Source organism: Zalophus californianus, chromosome 2 (assembly GCF_009762305.2).
Source record: "Zalophus californianus isolate mZalCal1 chromosome 2, mZalCal1.pri.v2, whole genome shotgun sequence".
NCBI classification, from domain to species: Eukaryota; Metazoa; Chordata; class Mammalia; order Carnivora; family Otariidae; genus Zalophus; species Zalophus californianus.
Window position 1 is genome coordinate 25673990 of NC_045596.1, and position 8816 is coordinate 25682805.

The window sequence follows — 8816 nt, forward strand, 5'->3', positions numbered from 1 at the left end:
CAGCTGTCTGGGAGGGCCAGGAAATCTAGCTTAGAGGCTGAGCGGCTGGGATCTGTGCCGCCCTAGGACACACCACAGAGACCTCACTGCATATGATACAGGCAGAGGTCATACGCATCACATGACAGGCCACCACTGGGAGCGCTGTCACCTGTTTCTCTCCTGTGTTCTACTCCTTTGAACAGAAAATGATTGTTCATAGTGCCTTCCCTTCCCCAAATCAAAAATCTCACAAAGGTGCATCTGATTCGTGAAGTCTAGGTCACATGACAGGGTCAGATCCCTCTATCACAAAAGTTGAAAGAAGTTGGGAAAGCAAGTATTCCAGTTCTGTATTTTGGTTTTTGTTTTTCCTGAAAGTAGTACTGATAAAGTGGTAAATTTCCCAAACAAAGGACTTCTGATTAAAAGTGGTTGGGTGCCAGGGCTCCTGGGTGGCTGAATTGGTTAAGCATCTGCCTTTGATTCAGGTCATGATCCCAGGGTCCTGGGATGAGCCTGGGTCAGGCTCTCTGCTCAATGGGGAGTCTGCTTATCCCGCCCCCTCTCCCCTTCTGCACTGCCACACCCTTGCTCATGCTCTCTCTCAAAAGTACATAAAATCTTAAAAATGAATAAATAAATAAATAGAATAGAATAGAATAAATAAAAGTGGTTGGGTGCCAAAATCATGACACATATGCACTCTACCACTGGGGTAGATTTTTAAAATGGCCATCAATTCTTCCTTCACATAGACTCAAACCTTTACAATGTGAGTATTGCAGCCCCTCTTGTCAAAAGGTAGATTCTTTTTCCCCAGACTCTGTATCTGGTCAGGCCTCTTGAACTGCTTGCACAATGCAATGAGGTAGGTACTATGCTGGTTCCAAGCCTGGCCCTCAAGAGGATTTCTCTACTTTTGTTGAGAACTCTGCTGCTGCCATGGGAACAACTGTAAGCTGACATCCCCAAGACTGGAGACCACATCAAGAAAACAATGCTGTCACGGCGGAGCCCCAGACACATGCAAGAGGCAAGCCAGAGACCCCAGGCTGCCTGCAGTTGACAGCGGGTGCATGCATGAGCAATGCTGAACATCCAACCTGTGTTATTATACCAGAAAAAACACCCAGCCAACTTACAAACCATGAGCTCATGGATGCTTGACATTATAAGCTACTAAAACTTGAAGTGGTTTGTATGCAGAAAAAGCTACCTAATAGACCTCCACAGAAGTTATTTTCATAAGGTATTCCTATACAGAATGGGCTTCACATACTTGAAATTCTTTTGAAAGGTAGGTGTGAGTAAGGTGAACTTTTTAGATCATGCTAGAGAGAAATCGCATGGCTCTTCAAATACACCTGTGACACTCTGCTTGTGGTTCCATTGTGCACTGGGTTGTCTTGAGCGACAGACAAAAAGGGATTTCCTTCATATCATTTCAAATTACTCTAATGCCAATATAGCTTTTATCATAGCCTTTTAATGTAAGTGGCTATATTTAATTCCTCATTCTGTTAACTGTACATGCTGTGGATTACAGTGTTCTTTTCTTATCTGAATAGACTTTTGATAGCTAACTATTGTAATATTTGCAACATAATCACCTCCCTCTGACAGCAGGGGTAATATAGCTTAATGAGATATTTGTAAAGCCCAATAAACTGCATAGAAGGAATGTTTTTAAATTCTAAAGTATGAAAAAAAAGTACGTTTCTTACTAACACCATTAATAACATATTTTTCCCACATCTGCATAGCATGTGGTTTCATGCAACCAACCATACACCTTGCAGTCACATGAAGGGAAATGTTAGGTCTGTAAATGACTCTCACAGAGAAGAATTGCCAAGGTATGACACACTGTAGAAGCTTCCCTCAACCAGTTTGGGAATTAACTGAGAAAATAATGTAAATGGCTAAGAATTTTCTCAGTAATGTTTCTTGACTTTATGATGTTCATGGTAACTTTATTTTATTTTTTAAAGATTTTATTTATTTTATTTTTTATTTTAACTAATCTCTACACCCAATGTGGGGCTTGAACTCACAACCCTGAGATCAAGAGTTGCCCACTCGCTGCTGCCACTGCCACCGCCGTGCGGAGGCTGGAGGGCAGGAGGCTGGGGGAGGGTAGCGGAGCAGGCACCACCGCCATGTTGGGTGTGAGGCAGCTGCTGTAGGCGCCCACTGAGCGAATGGGCTTGCGGAGCGGCGACAGCGGCGTGGGATCTGCCTCTCTGCGAGCAGCCAGAGCAGCGGTGGCAGCGGCGTCATGAGCGGGGGCACCCCTTACATCGGCAGCAAGATCAGCCTTATCTCCAAGGCGGAGATCCGCTACGAGGGCATCCTCTACACTATCAACACTGAGAACTCCACCATAGCCCTCGCCAAAGTTCGGTCCTTTGGTACAGAAGACAGACCAACAGATCGTCCAATACCACCTAGAGATTTAGTCTTTGAATACATCATATTCCGTGGAAGTGATATTAAAGACCTCACTGTTTGTGAGCCACCAAAACCACAATGTTCTTTGCCTCAAGACCCAGCTATTGTTCATTCTTCACCAGGCTCGTCTACTTCTTCATTCCAGTCAGTGGGTTCCTATGGACCTTTTGGCAGGATGTCGACATACAGTCAGTTCAGTCCAAGTTCATGAGTCGGGCAGCAGTTTGGTGCTGTTGGTGTTGCTGGAAGCTCTTTGACATCGTTTGGAATGGAAACATCAAACAGTGGTAGCCTATCCCAAAGTACTGCAGTTGGTTCTGCCTTTACACAGAATACAAGATCGCTAAGAACACAGTTATCTCAAGGTCGTTCAAGCCCTCAGTTAAACCCTTTGAGAAAAAGCCCTACCATGGAACAAGCAGTACAGACCACCTCTGCTCACTTACCTGCTCCAGCACCTGTTGGGAGACAGAGCCCTGTATCAACCAGGCCTTTACCATCTACCAGCCAAAGAGCAATAGAGAATCAAGAGCACAGGCGAGCTGAAGTACACAAAGTTTCAAGACCAGAAAATGAGCAACCCAAAAATGATAGTAACAAACAAATAGTTCCAGGTTCTCCTTCAGCTCCAAGGAGAGGGCATGAGGGTCATCGACAGTGGCAGGGGACGATTTGGTATTTGACGAGATGGTCCAATGAAATTTGAGAAAGACTTTGACTTTGAAAGTGCAAATGCACAATTTAACAAGGAGGAAATAGAGAATTTCCTAATGAACTTAAATTGAAAGAAGATAAACTTGAGAAGCAGGAGAAGCCTGTAAATGTTGAAGATAAAGGACACTCAGGAGTTGATATCCAAAACAGTGAAGGAAATGCAGATGAAGAAGATCCACTTGGCCCTAATGGTTATTATGACAAAACCAAATCCTTCTTTGATAATATTTCTTGTGATGATAATAGAGAATGGAGACCAACCTGGGCTGAAGAAAGATTAAATGCCAAAACATTTGAAATCCCACTTCGTCCAAACTGTGGCCATGGCAGGTACCGAGGCAGAGGAGGTCTTGGTTTCTGTGGTGGCCAAGGGCATGGTGGTGGCGGAGGTGGTACCTTCACCACCCCTCAAGGATTTCGCGGTAGATTCAGAGGAGGTCGTGGGGGCAAGGAGTCAGCAGATTTTGAATACAGGAAAGACAACAAATCTGCTTGTCTACACACAAGTCTTTGAAAATAGGTGAATTTCTAGCTCTTCATGGTCCTGAGAATTGGTACCAGTCTTTGAGAAGAATGAAGAAGTGAATTTGCTGTATATTTGTCACCAGCACTGAGTTTTTGTTTGCCTGTTTGTTTGTTTTTCTGCTCTATTTCAAAGATAGAATGCAGTTACTTTTGGGGGGAGGCTCATCTTAAAAAATGAGCAATAAATATATTTGGAATAGCAGAAGGTTAAGTAATTTCTTAATGTATAGTCAAACTACAGCAGTACTTCAGTGGGACTTATATTTTTTCATCACTGAAAGGATTTTTCTTATCATTAAATTGTATTTGGCAATTATTGTTAAGTTGCCTGCAGATAAGGCCGTGATACTGTGTTTTGAGCCACAGAAGGTTTGTGTGTGTGTGTGTGTGTGTGTGCATGCGTGCACATGTGTGTCTCTATCTTTCTCTCTATTTTCTTTTTGGAAATCCTGTAATATCCCTTTTGAGGTAGCTTATTTTGTCAATTAATTAGGGTGCTGGATGGTAGAGAATTTTGTCTGTCAACTATGTACATACAGTAAATACTGTTTCTTAGGCAAAGGTAACTTTTTTATATAGTAGTAAAATTCCATTATATTCCATTGCCAGAGAAACATTAAGAACTTTGTGTAGCTGTATAAAAAGCAACTAATATTTTAAAGAATAAACATTTTAAAGTTAGCAAACATACTGTGTCCTTGCAGAAGGTGATGTGCTGAGGAGCAGAGCTGTGGGTGGTGGGTCTTTTTTCATAGCTTTCCAGGCTTGAGATTTTTAATTTTGATTTTTTTAATGTTTGGCACATAAATGAAGATTTGATACATTCTTTCATTATCTGGAAAGGATAAATTACTCATACTCATTGTAAGAACTTCATTTTATAACAAATGGCTAATCACAGGATTTGTCCAAATAATAAATATTTTCAGTATATGAATGTAAATAATCATAGATAAGACTATACTTAGCTGTATTTTCAAACAAGCACTTTCCCCTTTTTTAAGACAGTAAAACTGAGCATTGATTAACCTGTTCTTCCTGATATTCCTGGAATTTTGTCGTGATACCCTGATTCATTCCATTATATTTCAAGAGGATTCAGAGTGCTAGAAATTTTGGCAACCTATAAGATATCCTAACACTTGTCCTTGGGCCTATGGCCCACAAATGACTCGGTAATAGAGTTCATTGCTAATTATAAATCACTAGTAAATCTTTTTGACATTTTAAGCTATAGTGGAGAAAAAATCTGGCCATTTTTGTGTTTTTATGAAGGCCATGGAATAAAGGGATTCAAGATTTAAATATTTTTATCTATTTTGATTTTTGTTAACTTTCTCCTTAAAGTATTCAATAGTGAAAAAGATGTGGAAAACTGCACTGTAGGAGAGTTGGAATATTTAAAGATGGTTGATATTTTTATTTTTAATTTTATATCTTTTGTATAGCTCTACAAGAAAATGTTTTGTAATTTGGTTTTGTTTAAGGTCCATTACTTGGCAGCCGTAGTTTAGATAATGTTGCTTAATACTGTTTGCTTGCATGTTAACGACAAAACCTTTTGGAGGATCCACAAATCATGATATTGAACACATTTCCGAAGCATTCGGAACATCAAAGCAAGTGCTATGATAATACCTATGTAGACTGTTTGAGATGTCCCAGGCCAGTTTCAAGAAAAGCTATAAATACCAGTTCTACATGCTCTGAAAGTATGAATTCACGTGTTTTCCAAGCCCTCTGGGTCACTGACTAAGGCATTTGGTGCCCCAATAATAACTGGCAGCATGGCATACCTGCAGTGCACCTTACAATATTAAAGCAAGGATTTTATTCTAAGACAGAATAAAACTGTTAAATAAAAAAAAAAAAGAAAGGAAGAAAGAAAAAGAGAGTTGCACACTCTACTGGCTGAGCCAGTCAGGTGCCCCAGTCATGGTAACTTTAAACTTCTTTTTGCCTGGCATTCAATAAATTTAATTGTATCACATTATTAATGGCATCCGTGAACCTAAATGTATCTCTAAGTTCTCCTCAGTTAGGCTCTGTCACATCTGAGATTGTGCTGAGATCAATGAACCACACATTGTTAAAGGTGAAAGGAAATTTTAGGTTAATACATGTTAAATGTTTAATACGATACCTCGAAAGTAGAAATCAGCCAATATATTAGCTGTTATTGTTATTATTATTACCATTATTATTAAACCCTCTCATTTTAAAGATGAGAAAACAGACACTACTACATAAATATTGTTGGTAACATATTATATAACTTCAGCAAATTTCCTGCTTTTATCATTTAAAAAATAATTTCGGTTGCCTTCTATAATCTTATATAGGGAATATAGATGAGACAGATAAGAGTTCTGTGTTCTATGTACTACAGTTTACTGGGACCTGTGCCTACATATATGTAAATATATTTTAGACTCCAACTGACTTCTAAGGTGAGTCTCTTCTTGGCTGGTTTTGGTTCTAATCCACAGCCTGATAAGGAGAGCTGAGCATGTACTAGAAAAGACAAGAAGGGGCAGAACCACTCTGCTCTATTCAGTGAAGAAGTGAGGATTTTAAAGCCTCCAGTGGAAAATTTGGGAAGTAGAAAGGAAAGGGAAGATGAAGGGAAAGATGAGAGAGAAAGGAGGAGGGAAGAAGGGAGTTAGGAAAGCTGAGTGCTTCTTGGAACGGGTTACTAGAAAAATACAGGATACCCATTAAATTAGAATTTCAGATAACTATTAAATATTTTATGTACAAGTATGTCCCAAACAGTGCATGGGCATACATACATACATAATCCATATTTAGGTGAAATCCAAATTTAACGGGACATTTTGTATTTATATTTACCAAATTTCACAACTTTAACTTAGAGAAGCAGACAGAAAGGATAAAAAGGTATACAAATTAAACATAGATATTATGGGATGTGAAAGGTTAACCCCCTCCTTGATCTCTTCTACAAGGGCTGTAGAGCCCCTCTCACATGACCGCTTTTCTGCCTTCTTTACTGGATCATTCTCATCTTTACTTGGATATCTCAAAGATACCTCAAGGAGAACATTATCTAAAACCAAAACTCATGATGTTACTATTCTGGTCTCTGCTGAAGTGTCATTCTCAGAGAAATCTGTGAATCTCCTGTTTAAAATAGCTTCCTAGCCTCCCCCCTCACTCCCTAATTTCATCATGTTGTTTTATTTCCTCTATATAACATAGAATTTAAACTACCTTATTTATCTGCTTGCATGTTTCTTTGTGACCTGGCTCTTCTCACTAAACTGGGAACTCTATGAAAGCAGGAAATTTGTGGATCTGGTTTACATTAGTATCTTGGTACCTAGAACAATGATGACTCACAAATCAATATTTAGTAAATGCTGAATAAATTGTTGAATAAGTAAACTACTACCTAAATCTAGCTCTCATACAGTGTTTTAATAGCATTACCAAATGCTTAATTTTGCAGATACCAGAAGTTTAATAGTCTTTCTTGACATCTTTTCACCCTCCAAGTCCATATTCAGTTAGTTTATAAATTTTATCTATTGTAAAGATATTTTACATATCTTTATATGTAATCAGCTTAATGCTCCCCATTTCCACAACTACTACGCTACATCACATATTATCCAATCTACTTTGGACTCTTCTATTGCTTCTTAAATGGTAGGTGTATATCCTCTATTGGCTCTTTCCAAAGATTTTTTCACACTGTAGTGGGAGTAATCTTAAAGAAAAACAAACTTTTTCATTTCACTCTTCCCCCACCATCCCCCTCCATCCCCAATCTAGAAAAGAGAATTCAAAGCAAACCTTAATTTATAAATCCTTTAATCTATCCATCAATACATAACTAAAGACCCACATAACTCGTTCATGATTAAGGATGTGGCCTCTAAGAATTTGCCAACCTCTCAACCAGCACAATACTAATGCTCCATGTTTTAGTTTCTTCTCTGTCTTTCTCCCTCTCTCTCATCTTTGTTGGATGTTGGATCTTTAAGGCATTACAACTGAATTTTCATGACCTGTGTTTTTAAATTTTTAAATATATTATCATTATTGGTCTGTGGATGGCTTTCTCTTTTTGTATTTTTTAATCTTTAATATTATAAACTCTAATTCATCATTCAACTCAAAAACTAAAACACTAACACATTCTACATCATATCTATGTTCTTTTCCGCCATCCCATCATTCTTTTAACATGTGGCACCTACTATCATAAAACTTAGTGTGTGTGTATTTTTACAGGTGCATAGATTTTTGCCTGCTACCCAAATCTCACCAGAAGTCCGTTTTTGCACAGCCAGTTAGGTAATCATGATTTTTACATTTTTAAAGAATGTGAAGACATAAAGAGGAATGTGTTATATAGAAATAAGTTTCCACTGAATAATATATTGCTAAAACCCATTCATATTCTTGTATGTACCTATAGATCATTCGAGTGCCACATAATATTTCATTAAGAGTATTAACTACACTTAATTTTCCATCCATGCTCACTGTCTGTAAATCTTCTTTCAGTTCTTCAAACTACACATTTTGATTATAGATATACCAACATATACATCCGCTCTTCAAATTAGACTCCTCGAATCTCAGCTAAATCTTCATTTCTTAAGGAAGCATTCTTTGCTTTCCCTGACCACCTTAGTTATCCTCATTAAATATGTATGTACTTCTCCACTGAACTAAAGCTTTATATGGTTTTGTGTCTTGCTTATTCTATTAGTCTTTCTCCTCCATTATATTATAATCTCCCTCCAGGCAAAGCCCATGGATCGTTTTGCTGATTATTTATTCCCAGCACCTAACATAGTGCTTGGCACTTAGCAGATGGTTTAAGTAAATATTTGTTAACTGAATGGATGCAGTGAATATTTCTCACTAATATTTTTGTTTGTGTGAGTAAATTCTCCTAAGACAATTCAAAGTGTTGTTGAACTCTATATAGGTAGCAGTGGATACACAGATGGAAAAGATGAAGGTGTTTGAGAATGTAAGAACAACTGACATTTGGGTTATTTTCAAAACTCTAACAAAACACTGGTAAGGACCATATAGAGACTACTGGGAACATAGACGGAAAAGTAGTTCTCTCAGATTAGGTCTGCAAAGTTTCACATATTTGA

At 38.3% G+C, this 8816-nt stretch overlaps 1 pseudogene; it reads left to right on the forward strand.

Annotated features, from left to right (window-relative positions):
- The first annotated feature begins 2241 nt into the window (after positions 1–2241).
- Positions 2242–3671, forward strand: LOC113925672 (annotated as a pseudogene).
- The last annotated feature ends 5145 nt before the right edge of the window (positions 3672–8816 follow it).